This window comes from Notolepis coatsorum (assembly GCF_963971535.1).
Source record: "Notolepis coatsorum genome assembly, chromosome: 6".
NCBI lineage: Eukaryota > Metazoa > Chordata > Actinopteri > Aulopiformes > Paralepididae > Notolepis > Notolepis coatsorum.
In genome coordinates, this window is record NC_140170.1 from 119,049,423 (window position 1) to 119,066,177 (window position 16,755).

A 16,755-nucleotide genomic window follows, 5' to 3' on the forward strand; every position below is an offset into this window, starting at 1 on the left:
TAACACTTGAAGCTTTTTGTTTCTAACAATCTGTACAATAAAAGTGTCTGTCTGAATAACTTTTAGTGGTGCCAATTTATTGAAGGAGTTTGATTGTAACAATTTAGGAAAGATCTGTAAAATAACAGTGTTTCTCTGCTGAGTTTTTAGTGGCATAACTTTATTGAAGGGGTTTGATTGTAATAAGTTAGGAAAAACCGGCCAAATAACAGTGTTTCACTGTTATGTCACTTAATTGAAGGTGTTTCATCGTAATAATTTTGGAAAAACTTGTGAAATAACAGTGTTTCACTGCTGAACTTTGAGTTATGTCACTTAATTGAAGGAGTTTGATTGTAATAATTATGGGAAAACCTGTAAAATAACAGTGTTTCACTGCTGAACTTTAAGTTCTGTCACTTTATTGAAGGAGTTTGATCGTAATAATTGAGGAAAAACCTGTGAAATAACAGTGTTTCACTGCTGAACTTTGAGTTCTGTCACTTAATTGAAGGAGTTTGATTGTAATAATTATGGGAAAACCTGTGAAATAACAGTGTTTCACTGCTGAACTTTGAGTTCTGTCACTTAATTGAAGGAGTTTGATAGTAATAATTATGGGAAAACCTGTAAAATAACAGTGTTTCACTGCTGAACTTTAAGTTCTGTCACTTTATTGAAGGAGTTTGATCGTAATAATTGAGGAAACACCTGTGAAATAACAGTGTTTCACTGCTGAACTTTAAGTTCTGTCACTTAATTGAAGGAGTTTGATTGTAATAATTATGGAAAAACCTGTGAAATAACAGTGTTTCACTGCTGAACTTTGAGTTCTGTCACTTAATTGAAGGAGTTTGATTGTAATAATTATGGGAAAACATGTAAAATAACAGTGTTTCACTGCTGAACTTTAAGTTCTGTCACTTTATTGAAGGAGTTTGATCGTAATAATTTAGGAAAAACCTGTGAAATAACAGTGTTTCACTGCTGAACTTTGAGTTCTGTCACTTAATTGAAGGAGTTTGATTGTAATAATTATGGGAAAACATGTAAAATAACAGTGTTTCACTGCTGAACTTTAAGTTCTGTCACTTTATTGAAGGAGTTTGATCGTAATCATTTAGGAAAAACCTGTGAAATAACAGTGTTTCACTGCTGAACTTTGAGTTCTGTCACTTAATTGAAGGAGTTTGATTGTAATAATTATGGGAAAACATGTAAAATAACAGTGTTTCATTGCTGAACTTTAAGTTCTGTCACTTTATTGAAGGAGTTTGATCGTAATCATTTAGGAAAAACCTGTGAAATAACAGTGTTTCACTGCTGAACTTTGAGTGCTGTCACTTAATTGAAGGAGTTTGATTGTATTAATTCTGGGAAAACATGTAAAATAACAGTGTTTCACTGCTGAACTTTAAGTTCTGTCACTTTATTGAAGGAGTTTGATCATAATAATTTAGGAAAAACCTGTGAAATAACAGTGTTTCACTGCTTAACTTTAAGTTCTGTCACTTTATTGAAGGAGTTTGATCGTAATAATTTAGGAAAGACCTGTGAAATAACAGTGTTTCACTGCTGAACTTACTTAATTGAAGGAGTTTCATCGTAAATGTAGGGAAAACCTGTGAAATAACAGTGTTTCACTGCTGAACTTTAAGTTCTGTCACTTTATTGAAGGTGTTTGATCATAATAATGTAGGAAAAAACCTGTAAAATAACAGTGTTTCACTGCTGAACCTAACCTGTCAATTAACAGTGGTTCTCTGTTCTCTGGTTCTCAAATAATAAACAGAATTATCTGTAAATGTATTGCTTTTCCACTTTATTTTAATTAGGGTATTTCAATGTAAATTCTACAGAAAATCTCTGGCGCCAAGCTGCCGGACTTCTACCGTTTTTTTACCGATTTGTTTCTTACAGTGTAGGTTAGAAAGCAACCTGGGTTCTCAGACAGACAGACAGACAGACAGACAGACAGACAGACAGACAGACAGACAGACAGACAGACAGACAGACAGACAGACAGACAGACAGACAGACAGACAGACAGACAGACAGACAGAGAGAGAGAGAGAGAGAGAGAGAGAGAGAGAGAGAGAGAGAGAGAGAGAGAGAGAGAGAGAGAGAGAGAGAGAGGCGACGTCATCTTTCCTTCACAAAGCGCATCGATGCGCTGTCAACTAAAGCACCGTGTTTAGACAGCACGGGTGACCAAAACACCAAACTCGTCACACAGCAGCCAGTGGCTGATACTGTAGTTCACGTAGTCCACTCCACTGTCCGCTTGAATTAACTGCGAGAGATAATTCATAACTCATATACACACACGCACTCTGCCATACAGTAGTTAATGTTTTAGCGCGACGTGGGTATACAGGACTGTCGAGGATGCTGCAGAGTTTCTGTTGCACATAGAAGCAGACTCGACACAAGTTTCGTCTCGACGCTGCGTCTCAGCGCACACACACACATACACACACACCACATTATTCTGCGAAGCAGCTCAGTGTCCCGTGGATATTATTGCAAGAGATAATTCATACATATTATGAAAAGCCGATGCCGATCTGTTGTTTAGAATTTGGATGGGGGGTAGCGAGTCTCTGATACCTCTCACCTCTGCGCGGGGTCTAACACCTATTCACAGCGCACACGCTTCTCTTGTGTGTGTGCGCGCGTGCGTGTATGTGCGTTTCGTGACGCGCTGTAGTTCTCTGGCAAACGCAGATAATTACAAGCATACCATCTAGCAAGAATTAAACGTATTTACAAGTCGTATTATGTTTAGCAAGTAAGGAGACATATATAGTACATCTCAAAGCACTCGAAATTGTAATTTTTCTATTTTTACAGATTTCTGAAAAGCGCGACTTCCAGAGCATTTATGAGTCATTCTAAATCCCTTTGTTCTCCGCCCACGGGTCCAAAAAGCCCCGCGACCTGACTGAGAATTGTAAGTCTTAGCCAACTGAAAACATTTGAGTTTATCAACTTAAAAAAAAATTAGGCATGGGATTGCCTAAATTTTTTTAAGTTCTGGAAACTTATTGGGTTTTACAGTGTAATAAGGTAACTATTAGGATATATATGGTATGGATTACTTACTCTTATAACTTATTACTATCTGTGGTAGCTCTAGTCTCCACCTACACAAGTAGTTTTTGTGCTGTCCATTGAGCATGCACCTTCATGTGGTAGGCACATTAACTGTAGGTCAAACTCCCCAAACAAACTTAAGCACACCATTGATTTAATTGCTATATAAATCACGCATACAAAGATCTAACTATTACTCCTCTCTGAACATGAATATAAAACAAAAAGGTGATCTATTAACTGTGTAAACCTTATGCAATATTCATCATTGATATTTGGATACTTGAAATCTGTATGAACTGAGTAGTTAGTATCAAATGAAATAAGATGTAACAGCTCCATGGATTAATTGAATAAACAACTATTTGCTCATTACCAGTATGGTATTGCTTAAATTGTACAGCTTTCCAACAATTCTGGACCTGAATGTAATGTAACCAGTTAATTGTAATCATCTCTCTCCTTATGTCTAGTCAAGCCAGGTTGTGGAGGAGAGAGACAGGGATGAACAGGCTATAGACTACTTTGCCCACCCTGAGCCTGCTATGATGCAGGTGTTTTTACGTCACCACCCAAAACAAGATTCAGCCAAGAGTGAGTACACTGGTCCACTTGTCCATGGCACTTACTACAAGCTTTGTAGTGGTTTGGGGGAATAGTACAGTAGGTACGCATATTTAAGGTGACCGCAAGGATGGTGTACTGGTGGGTGGTGTCCGACCGATTATGGTGGGCCGGTCTGGGCCAAAAAAATAAATGGACCTCCCTAATTTCTAAACCCTGGCTACGGCCCTGGTTGTTCCCTACTCTATCTACTCTCACTCTATCTTCATAAAAAACAATAATTAACTAACTATAGTACAAATAATTTCATATTCTGATTCCACTTTGTGTGTGCTTTTCCTTAATTTGTTTTTCCTTTCTTAAATATTCGGTTTTATAATTTACCCTTTTTAAATTCCAGATTGTTTCTCTTATCCGACAACCTACAGTATGAGAATTCAGCCCTGGGAGAGTATAATTTCTTGTTTATATGTTTAACTATTTCTTTTTTTAATTAGTCTTGTAGTTCTATTTCATTCTGGCCTCCGCTCAGCGTCAGTCTGCACTAACCTCACTTCGTGCACATGCACTGAATAAAAAATCCACAATGTACCTTTATATAACAACATTCGTCTGGCCACACCCCTATCCGCTTACCTTCATAAGCAGGTGTGTGGCCACCTACTCGCCTCCTTCTTCACTTTCACCACAAGGAAGTGCCTTCGGTAGATACCCACACTTGACGAGGTTGTTTAGTTGAAGAAAGTTGATACGTGTTTAGATTTTTTCTTGCTTTTTTCTTCTCTCATATATTTAAAAAGAAAAAAGCTAAGTCATAATGTTTACCTCGGAGGGTCGCGCTCGCAACGTCACCCTTCACCAGCGGTTCTCCATTGCCGCCTCTGTCGTACATCTTGGAGCGGGGTTGAGGCCTCTCTCGTGGTCGGCAGCCACGCCCGGTAGGCGTCCGATGGATAGTTTGCCTCTCCAAGGAGCTGGTGCACCAGCGCCGTCTCCTGTGCGATGGCCTGGTTCCGGCTCTGGTTCCTCTGCTTCCGGGGAGTCGTCCGCTGTTGGGCGGCCGGAGCCTTTGGTTGCGGGGGATTTGAGACGCAAACTTTTTGCGTCAGCTCGCTCCCGTCGCAAGATGGTGGCTTGCAGACGCGAACAGCCTGGTTTTGGTGAGTTGCTGGAGCCGGATGAGGATGCGTCTGATTCTCCATGGCCGATGGAAACGGACAGGTGGTGGTAGAAGCGGTAGAAGCGGACAGGTTCTTGTTCGAAGGCCCGGTGGAGACATGTCTCCCGCCCGTCCAGGTAACACTGGAAGGGGGTGAGATGTCTCCTTGGGGTTTTGCATAAAAGTATTCTGTACTTCTGTATGACAACTATTAAAGAAACTTGAAACTTGAACTTGAAACTTGAAACTCCTGTATGCTAACGTGAAGGAGGCTTTCAGTGCAATTTCCCTGCCCCTCCTCGGCCAGTCAGACCACAACCTTGTGAGGCTTGTATCTACATACACGCCTCTCATTAAGAGACAGCCACCGACCACCATGTCTGTCCCACAGTGGTCTGACGACGTCGAGGAGGAGCTACAGGAGTGTTTCAGGTCGACAGACTGGGACATGTTTGAGAGGGTCCATGGAGATGACATTGATGGACTATCCCACTGCATCACAGACTACATCAGGTTCTGTGAGGAGAGCATCGTACCCACAAAGAAGGTACGCTGCTTTTCAAACAATAAACCCTGGATTAGCAAGGACATTAAACACCTGCTAAACTGGAAAAAGAGGGCCTTCATGGCAGGGGACACTGAGCAGGCCAGGGCTGTCCAAAGGGAGCTCAAAAAAGAGCTAAGGGCAGCCAAGGTCAGCTACAAGGACAGGCTGGAGGGCAGACTACAGGCCAACAACACCAGGGAGGTGTGGGCGGGCGTCAGGAAGATCACTGTGTTCAAACAGCAGGGCACAGCTGTTGAGGGCCCCCCAGAGCGGGCAAACATGTTCAACTCGTTCTTCAACCGCTTTGACCAGAGTGGCCTCCCCCCACCCCTCCCCCCACCCATCGACACCAGCACCAGATCACACCTACAAAGCAACCCCCCCACCCCCCACCCACCCACACCCATCAGCACCGGCACCCCACCCCCAACAGCAGCAGACTGCCTACCACCCCCAACCCCGACGATCACTAACAGTCAGGTCAGTAAGCAGCTCTCCAGGATTAGTGTAAACAAGGCCAGAGGACCGGACAACACCAATCCCAGGGTGCTCAAAGTATGTGCGGAGCAGCTGGCAGCACCGCTCCAACATCTTTTCAACCTCTCCCTGAGGCTGGAGAGGGTGCCCCAGCTCTGGAAGACCTCCTGCATTGTCCCCGTGCCCAAGAAGGGACGACCCAGCACCCTCAACGACTACAGGCCAGTCGCTCTGACGTCACACGTCATGAAGACGTTTGAGAGACTGGTCCTGCAACACCTCATGCCCCTGGTGCGTGACTCCCTCGACCCCCTGCAGTTTGCATACCAGGCAAACATTGGGGTGGAGGATGCCATCATCTACATGCTCCACAGAGCGTACACGCACCTGGAGAAGCCACGCAGCTCAGTGAGGATGATGTTCTTTGATTTCTCCAGCGCCTTCAACACCATCCAGCCGTCACTGCTATCGGAGAAGCTCTCTGCGATGCAGCTGGAGCACGGCTTGGTGGCCTGGATCAAGGACTACCTCACTGAGAGGCCGCAGTACGTCAGACTAAAGGACAGTCAGTCTGACGTACTGGTGAGCAACACCGGCGCCCCCCCAAGGAACTGTGCTGTCACCCTTCCTCTTCACCCTCTACACCTCAGACTTCTGCCGCAACTCAAGCGGGTGCCACCTGCAGAAGTTCTCAGACGACTCCTCCATCATCAGCTACATCACCGACGATGATGAGGAGGAGTACAGAGCCTTGGTGGAGAGCTTCGTGGGGTGGAGCGACAGCAACCACCTCCAACTCAACACCAGTAAGACCAAGGAGCTGGTGGTGGACTTCCGGAGGGGCAAAAAGAGGCCCCCCCCCGATTCCCATCTCCATCCGAGGGGTGGATGTGGAGATGGTGGACTCATATAAGTTCCTTGGGGTACACCTGAACAATAAACTGGACGGGTCGGATAACACAGAGGCCCTCTACAGGAAGGGACAGAGCAGGCTGTTCTTCCTGAGGAGACTCAGGTCCTTCAATGTGTGCAACAGACTGCTGCAGTCTTTTTACCAGTCTGTAGTGGCCAGCATCCTCTTCTATGCTGTGGCATGTTGGGGAGGCTACATCAACTCAAAGGACACCAACAAGCTCAACAAGCTGGTGAGGAAGGCTAGCTCTGTGGTGGGAGTCGAGCTACCTAGACTTGAGGTGATGGCAGAGAGGGGGATGATAAGGAAGCTGGCTGCCATCATGGAGAACCCCTACCACCCCCTCTACGACGAGCTAGTCAAGATGAGAAGCTCGTTCAGCCACAGACTCATTCCCCCCCCGACACTCAACTAACCGCCTCGGACAGTCCTTCATACCAGCGGCCATCAGGCTCCACAACAGTGGGCAGCGACTAGCAGCCTCCAGGCTCCACAACAGGGGGCAGCGACTGCTACCAGACATTGACCTGGGACTTATAGGAACCCAAGGAGGACAACCTACACTACCTTAGGCTTACTGCACCTTATGTGGATACTGTGATACTGTGATACTGTGAATAATGTATATTTCAGTGATACTGTGAATAATGTATACTCAGTAGATAGTAATTATAACACTACCTTATGCATACTGCACCGTATGTGACACTGTGAATAATGTGAATATTTTCTTCAGCTAGTTAGATAGTAAATTATATTGACCAAATTGACCTAATTGTTTACACTGCCTGTGTTGTTTTTACTACCTGTACCCCCCCCCCCTTCCCCCCATGCTGCTATGATGTCTGAATTTCCCCAAGGGGATCAATAAAGGAATATCTTATCTTATCTTATTACTCATATAACTAGGGTTATAGAATAACCTTTGTTATATTTCGTTAATAGCTTATGCTTTGCTCTATTGGAACACAAGAGCTGAGCAGAGCGTAAGCCCAACAGATGCACCCGCTGAGGTCCCCCTTGGCAATCGAAGCTTCGGGGCCGAGCTTCGATTTTAATTTGAAGCTTCGAAAACATTTGTAATTTTTTAATTTTTTTTTTATATATCTTATGTTGTGGGACTTGTACAGCACTTTCGTAAACTTTGTTGTTTTTAAATGTGCTCTATAAAAAAAGTGGATTGGATTAATGAAATAAGTAGCCCCTTTCATGACTGTGACGCAGCCAACAAGGTTTCACTCGGCTGTGTGATTTAATTCAAGGTGGATCGCTGTTGTCGTTTGAACAACTTCAGATTTCATGGGAACTACCAATGCCCCAAATCAAGAATGTTTAAGATGAATGAAGTAAGATTTTGATTATTTGAAATATGGCCTGTGTAGACTAAACTATGCACAAAATTATGTCAGTCTACAAGGTCCGGATTCTACATGGTCCGGCAATGTAGACCTTATAGACTCCACTACAGACCAATTATCAGTGAATGTTCATGCATTTTTAAGAAGGGCTACTTCCACAAAAAAACAAAGAACTCACCAAAACATCTCAGTAGCACCTTATCTAAATGTTCTATTTCATATATGGAGATTCATATTTATTTATGTATTGCATGCATTTCTACATTTTATTTCCTATTTTATTTATTCATCCCAGTATATTTCTTTCTTATGTGTCGAAGTAAAAAAAAATGAAAATCTTTGTTTGATTTCATTTTTTTATAATTTTTTTTAACTTTTTTTTAACTTTGATTTTTTTTTTATGTTCGAAGCTTGTGCCATCGAACGAAGCTTCGAAGTATTTAAGACAGCCCTACCTACAACCATCAGAACCGGGGAGGATCGGGGCCCCCCCTAGCGAGGGACGGGAGGGAGATCGGACCCGACTGTGTGAAGAGGGTTTAGCGCCTCAAACGCACAGGGTGAGCAGACTATGGGACTTACCTTTGTTTAGAAGGGCCCGCGACTACTCAGACGCGCATCCCACACGCCACCAGGGAACGGACGTGATCAAAACCCCCGTCACAGCCCCCAATATCGCGGGGTCCGGGTAAAAAAAACCCAGCCTCAGGCCACCCCGAAGCTAGGACCCCCTGAAAAAAGGGGCCTGGTGAGGTCCATGAGGCTGTGGCATCGAGACCCCACCAGACAGTCACTGGTAACACCACCTCCTACATCGCCAGCGTATCGGACAGGGCCTAAACCAGGTGAAGGCCCTTCTCCCCTTGGCACGCCACTCCGAAGCGCTCCCAAAGAGGCTTCCCCCCCACAATAACCAAGGAGGTTGATCCCTCAATCCAGGCCGACAGGTCCCAAGAGTAGAACTCGACCTGCGCCCGGAGCACTGCGGACTAGACAAGCGCCTAAGGGGCTTACTGTAAGAACAGTATCCCGGTGGAAGGGGTGTTCCGGTATGCTGTGCACCATGTCACAATCTCCACAAACCCTGACCCCGCCAATTTATTAATCCCGCGGGGTCGAGGTTCAGAGAAAGAGTTTGACACAATTGGCAGACGTCATGAAAAATGCGGGGGCATACTCTCGGGCAGACGGGGTCAAGCCAGGCCTCAATCCGTGAGTCGACTCTGCTACCAACACACCGGGGAGACAACCACCCCCCCTATGTTTATTATAACAGGGGGTGGGTGCTCCCTTAACCCACTAAGAAACCCCAGAAACACAACTGCGTGTATACACAGGCTATACAATGCCGTTCAAGCGTTTCAGGTTTAAAAAGGGTTAATCCAGGCCAACAGGTTATTGAGGGTAAAGCCCAACCTGGGCCTGGCGGACCGGGACCTACACAGGGATGCATAGAGGAGTTGACAGAAGCAGCCTCCCCGACAGCCCCCTCCCATCCCCGGTTTAACAGGGAGGGAGGGGTGAAACAAATGGAGAAGGACCAACCCCCTAACATTGTGCAAAAAGGTACAACACAGTATGGACCAATGCACGCCACTGTTAAGGGCAACTCAAGGTGACATGTGTATGACACACACATTCATGACATCAACCCCTGTGATTTCCGGCCCGACCTGGCATTTCCCCCCCGGAAAAGCACAGAGTCCCTGTCTGTGCCCCGGTGGACAACGGGTTAAACTGATCTGGCCTGGCGCGAGCAGGACCAGTCCTGTGCCCTAGTCACGCCGCCGCCCCCAGTCCTAAGAGGGGGGTAGGTACGCATGTCGATCCAAAACTTCACAGAGGGCGCCACCAAGACGGTCAGTACGCGAACACACTGCTCTTGGTGGCCCACCCAAAGGCGTGAACCCCCCTGCCAATGTTTTATCTACTCCGTCATCTCCCCCCGGAGATGTACGTGAGCCGTCGAGTCTAACCTAGTGCACTGGCGCTCGGTAGAGAAAAAAATTTCCTTCCCAGCCGACCGCAGAAAAAACGCTGTTTTTATGATGTTGGGCAACCAAGGTGCGCCGGACCCACAAGCATATTCAATCATTGAAAAAACACCCTGGGCCAGCGCTGATCCGTCTCGTAAGACCATACGCTGAATCATAAAACAGTGTATATGCTCGCAAAGAACAAGAAAAAAGTGACAGCAAATTTCGAACAAGAAAGAGCCTCACAACGTTTCCCCTTGCTGTCTGGGACAAGCAGCAAAGAGCAGGTCTACAAAAGACACATACACAGGTCCTCACAAGACAAGCCTGGGAATAGCAACCTCGTCAATTCTGCTCTTTATGTAAGAGGGGAAGACAGCGGTTTTCCCAGAGAGACCTCAACGTGAGTAAACAATTGAAAAAGGTTCATGTAACACATTGGACTAAGACTAAGGAGACTAAGGAGGCTCTGAAACTCTGAGGAGGCTCCCTCACTGAGATGGAGGTTCAGAAACTCAGAGGAGGCTCTGAAACTCCCTGAGGAGGAGGCTCTGACCCAATATACACTACTGGTAGGGAGCAGAGTAGAAGACAATTGTCTCTACTGCATTGCATCACCTATCCTTTACAATGACAGCGGTCTGCAGCACAGGCCCTGTAACTCACGGACATGTCTCTTGTCCAATAAGAAAACTCGCTTGTGCTTCAATGGCCTCTCGAGCCTGGGAATAAAAACCACATCAATTCTGCTCTTCATGTAAGAGGAGAAGACAGCGATTCTCCCAGAGAGACCACAACGTGAGTAAAACAATTGAAAAAAGTTCATGTAACAATTGGACTAAGACTCTTCGAGGAGGAGGCTCTGAAACTCTGAGGAGGCTTTCTCACTGAGAGGGAGGTTCTGAAAACTCAGAGGAGGCTCTGAATTTCCCTGAGGAGGAGGCTCTAAAACTCCCTGAGGAGGAGGCTCTAAAACTCCCTGAGGAGGAGGCTCTGACCCAATATACACTACTGGTAGGGAGCAGAGTAGAAGACAAATTGTCTCTATTGTATTGCATCACCTATCCTTTACAATGACAGCGGTCTGTAGGACAGGCCCTGTAACTCACGGACATGCCTCTTGGCCAGCAAGAAAAAGCGCCTGTGACGTTTTCAATGGCCGGGGGCTAACACCCAGCCAGTTGTGGACTCAATGCTACGTTTACCTAAACGTTACATGAAACACACACACACAACTTCTCATCATACAATAAAAAAAAAACAGTTCACTTTTACTCACGGGGTCCTCTCTCGAACTCCTTTGATTCTCTCATAAACAGGCGTAGTCGGAAAGATCTCGTTGGTGGGTGTTTATTTCCCGCCTCCCAAAAGTGCAGATGTGATATAGTTTTACAAAAAAATTTGAAAAGTGAAAGTAACGTAAAACAAAATACCTTATACTTACTATATCTAACAAAAGTGGAAAAAGAGAAAACAAATAAACAAAACACAATATACTTAATACTTAACACTACACAAAGTCTAAATACACAATATCCACTACTACTTCCACTTCAAGCAATACCAACACGTTGTTCAAAGGGATTCCGGTTACCTTCACTGTAAGTCCATTCAAGACTGACGTCCCTGGACCAAAGCAGCTCTCTTATATCCAATAGCCCCTCCCACTAGGCTTTAAACAGGATGTACATATTATTATTATTATTATTAACACATTAAACCAATTCCTACACACAAAATATATATCCTCCACTATATCACACATACTTTCCAACTGTTGTAATTAAAGATAACCACGTAAACAGTACAATACAATAATATCGCTCACGTGATCCTTGCCTTGCGCCAACCCCTCCCATTTAACCTGGCGGACATGTGTGCCTCTGCTTGGCCAACACGTCAACCTAGGAGAAGTGCAGATCGAAGCGAATGCATCGTGACAATGTGAGTAATAAAAGTGTATGTGATGTTATGAATGAACATCTTGCTGAATGAACGTCATTCTGCTATAACCACGAAAACGGAATGAAATGATTGTGCGCATTCTGACATTTCTGACATCCTAAGAAAACTGACAGGAGGGAATGTTTGGTGTGTGCGTGGGTGTGCGTTGCTCCGCGGCATATGGCGTGTGTGTCCACATGAAACGCACCACATTACATTATACGGTTATATGGTATATGGAAAGACAGACAATGAGTGTGTGTGTATGTACAGTATGCACACTGCCCGCAGTCAGTGACGGAGCCGCACCGTCACACTCACGTAAGAAGAACGCTGTTTTTAAGTAGAGAGAAGGACATAAGCCTTGGCCAAGTGCTAGCTACAAGCCTTGCTAAGCTATACACAATAGTGACCAACACAATTTTCAAAGAAAACTGCACAACACTCCAAGCAAGAACGCAACCCCAGCATTTGTAGCTGGAGTTCACATAGCACACGTCGTATCCCCCAAAATGCAGTAAGGTAACACACATTTTGTTAAACAAAAAACACTGTTATTAACCAACCATTCAGGGGGGGAGGAGGAAGAGTGGGGCATAGTGTATTCTACCTGACTCCCAGACGCAGGACGAATGGCCGCAACAAAAGGCTGGTCCACCATGTTGACGAGGCCCTTGCTGGCGGGGCCAGAAGCGGCGACGGCTGGAGCCTCGCTCCGGCCTTTTGCCCACATCCTGCGGCCGGACATGGTGCAGGACACTCGCCGAGTCAGATCGCTCAGGGCCCTCTACTTCCCCATGGCTAACGCCCAACGGTTTAGCACAAGCTAACAGCTAACTCCAGGCTGACGGTTAGCATCAAGCTAATGTTCCTAGCCTTAACGTAGTAGCAAGCTAACTCACAGGCCCACTGTTTAGCTAACAGCTACTACTGAAGCTGTGTAATGTGAGGAACAGCGTGCACGCCTGACCACTTCAGACAGCCTACTGTCTCTTCTTTATCGCAAACTTTTTTCTTCGAAGAAAGGGGGGGACAACAGTCTCACAAGACGGCATTACCAGAGATATACAGCAGCGTCGGCAGCAAGCTCCGTTTCATGCGGGCTGCTGCCGCCTTGAGTTCGGGCTAAAAAACACGCAAACTCACTGTTTCCATAAGATAGGTGGGAGCCAGCATCCGGCGCGGCTAGCAGAGGGCATCCCTCCTCAGAGACTTGGGAATCTAACCCAGACTCGACATGGGGCTCCCAGGAAAAACAAGCTCTGTTGCCGTGGGGCTTCAAACAGGAACCCCTCGTCCCCTCCATCCCGCGATGGAAAGGCAACGGAGGAATCCCCGCTTGGATCCGGCCGTTCTGAGGGGCCGCAAGCCTGCGCAGCCGACCCCGCACAACTGACACACCTGAGGCTCGCGTCGCAAGACACCACCCACCAGCCCGTCGGTCCAGCTGCACAGCCGGAGCACAACGCCGGCGGGGGAACTGCTCAGCGACGCGTGCCCCAAATGCGAAGCGCCGGTGGAGGTCAGAATGGATCATCATCCTCTAGATCAGGGGTCAGGAACCTTTTTGACTGGGAGAGCCATAAAAGCCAAATATTTCTAAATATATTTCATTGAGAGCCATATAGTATGTTTAACGTATAATAAATTAAATATGTCTTACTTTTAATGCAACTTCTGGTGCTGCATGGTTTTGCTGATGGCCTTGTAATCTGGTTCATACGTGGTGAGGTTGAGCTTCATGCAGGCGTAGGTTCCCGTAGGTTCCCGACCCCTGCTCTAGATCTAGACTCTCCATTGGTGATGTCATTGTCCTTTCTTTCTCCCGTAAATTACTGAGAGAGGGAGAAACAAAAGACAATGGGTCTCATTCTCGAACGAAGTTACGACAAAATATTTCGTCTTAGCCAGATTTCGGCCTATTTAAGACATATTAGGGCTGGGAGTGGGAGTATTCAAATTTTCCTGAGATCTTATTTGAGAGCAGATCTAAGAGTGCTGAGGAGCACACTTAAATATGCTCTCAGCCCACGATCAAATCTCATGATTGATTGACTAATTTAAATTGTTATTATAACTTGACAGACTGTGTTCTCATAGTGATTCCTTCACGTCAACGCTACAGGCCTCCTTGGAATTAATTACTTAATCATAATTAAAATAAATATGACAATATTTGTACGATAAGAAATTACGAATTTGATGTCGGAAAAATAAATAATATGGATTCATCTGATCACAGGGCAGCTGGATTAACCATATCTGAACCAGCTATTTTGGACAAATAATTACTCAGATATTCAAACACAATTATGCAATTATTGTGAAATGATTGAAAATAATAATAATTTAATGCCTTCTGTGGAATTTGTATTTCTTATTTGTTACACATCTGTTTTAATGATTAATTATATACATTTGAAAGAATGCAGGTCAACATGCAATGTATCCCATTGATTGGTATACAATGGGACAGACCTTTGTTTGATTGATTGATTGAAAACCTTAATAACAGATTGCAGAATGGGTACAGTACAGTACAGCTCAATTACATAAGGGGATGCAGACCAGAGAAAGAATTTCGTCTTGTTTACATCAGGGTCCCCCATTTTCAATTCATCATAACATATATGACACACATGACAGATAGACAGTACTGCTACATCTCTACATTTATGACATACCAGATTTGCAAATACAGTACTGTTTGTGATACAAAAAGAGTCCAGAAAAGAGAGTACATTTGACGTAGAAACTGTTGGAGGAGGTTGGGTAGGGATGGGTGGGGGATAGACTTACACTGTACAAGCAAAACTGTACATTGGAATATTGACAAAACCATACTTGGTCATTTACTGTACATTGGAGGGGGTTGATATAGCTATAAACCTGCATTCCTTCGAATATATCATTAATCAATTAAACTTATATTGAAATACACTATATAGCCTATACACCAACACTGAAATGACAGTGGATAAATAAATAAGAACTAAAGCTAATCGGTGGAAATAGACTGCATTAATATTCCATAACAAGTCTTGTGTGCGCCTACGAATGAACAGTAGCCTATAGGCTTATGGAATAATAAGCCATACTGCGTTCATTCATTACGCCCGCCGTAGGCTATATATATTATATGTCATTCATTCATTCATATCAGGCCACGTGAGCGGATCGGCGCGGCCGAGAAATCAGCTCTTCGCTCTTTAAAGCTTGGTCCGCTCCGCTAATCGCTCATGTTGACCCTGATATCGCTCACCACTCACCTTGAATCGAGCACTCCCCGCTCCCCGCGCCAGATCGCTCGGCAGATTTTTAAAAAAAAATTTGGAGCATGGTGTAAATTAGCTCAAACTACAACAGTCTACACCCCCTGGGCGCCTGTAGCTGTTCCGCAACCGTTCCTACTTCCGGGGTAGGCCTGATTGGCCGCGACGGCCACGTGACCAGGCGCGGCCACGCCCCGCGGCAGAGGCCGCTGTGTTGACGCTAGGCTGCTGTGTTTCCTGGTTGTCGCGCCGCGGTAGTCAGTTAGTTCTGTGTTCCGTGTTGCAATAAACGTTCAACGATGTCAACAAAACGGTATCTTATTACGGCTTTCCACCCGACGACAAAGAGAAGAGAAGGTGGCTGAAGCCTGAAGTTGATACAGTAAGTTTGATCGCGGTCTCGTGACCAGAATACAAAACATTACCTGTTGTTATTGTTAAGTCGCTATCTTGTCATAGTAACATGGTCGTTCTTAATGTAGCCTACTGTATATATCCACATGTGTTTGTACATATAACTGCATATAATCCTTTTACATATCTGTAGATACTACGCTATCTATATCTGTACATATCCCTTACCATACTCTTACTAGTTACGCTGCTGGCCAGTATGACACCTACCATAGTGTCTTTATACCTGCTGCATCAATGTACATAATAATACTACAACTCTGTACATACATATGATCTGATTAGCATTATTACTCAGTAGTACTGATTTATATATTTTAAACAATATAATGAATTAAGGTTTTGTTTTATTTGTCACATAAGGTGACATTACAGTGAAACACTTGGTTCTGTATGAGCCTCCAGAGATTGTGCTTCAGTTTACAATGTATTTTTTTTTTGCAGGCATGATGACTTCACCCCATCTGTACAGTCATTACAAAGGACGCACCACACTTACTGCTCTGATCGGTGTGGCTCCCAATGCAGTTATAACCTTCACCAGTGACCTAGGAAGTACCTCAGACAAGGCGATCACAGCTGTTCTCGCTGTTGTGTGTGTCTTTACAGGTTTCATTCCCCTTCATATAATAAATATCATTTACTTTTGGAAAACGTTGTTTATTTCTGCCGGGACCTGTCCTGTGCTTAAAGCACTCACTGGATGGGCTGGCTTCACAACAGCCCCGTCCAGGTATGTGTTATTATAGACCTTTGTTTGTGACAGTCTGCCACAACATTTTAAAGTGTGTGAAGAAACTTTGTGATTCAAGTGTATTGAATATCAGGTGGATGAGCCTAGATTTGTGAATGTCTTAAGATGCCATGTTTACCTGCACTTCAAGAGGTTTAATCGTCACATACAGTACATACACAATACATAAATGATGATAATAGTGAAATGAAGGTGGCCATGCCTGCCTTCGATTGTGCAAAAATACAATACAAAAATAGAATAGATTGTGGAAGTTAATAAATGAGACGAGCAGAAGAGTATGGAGTCTGCGCTTTACTTCA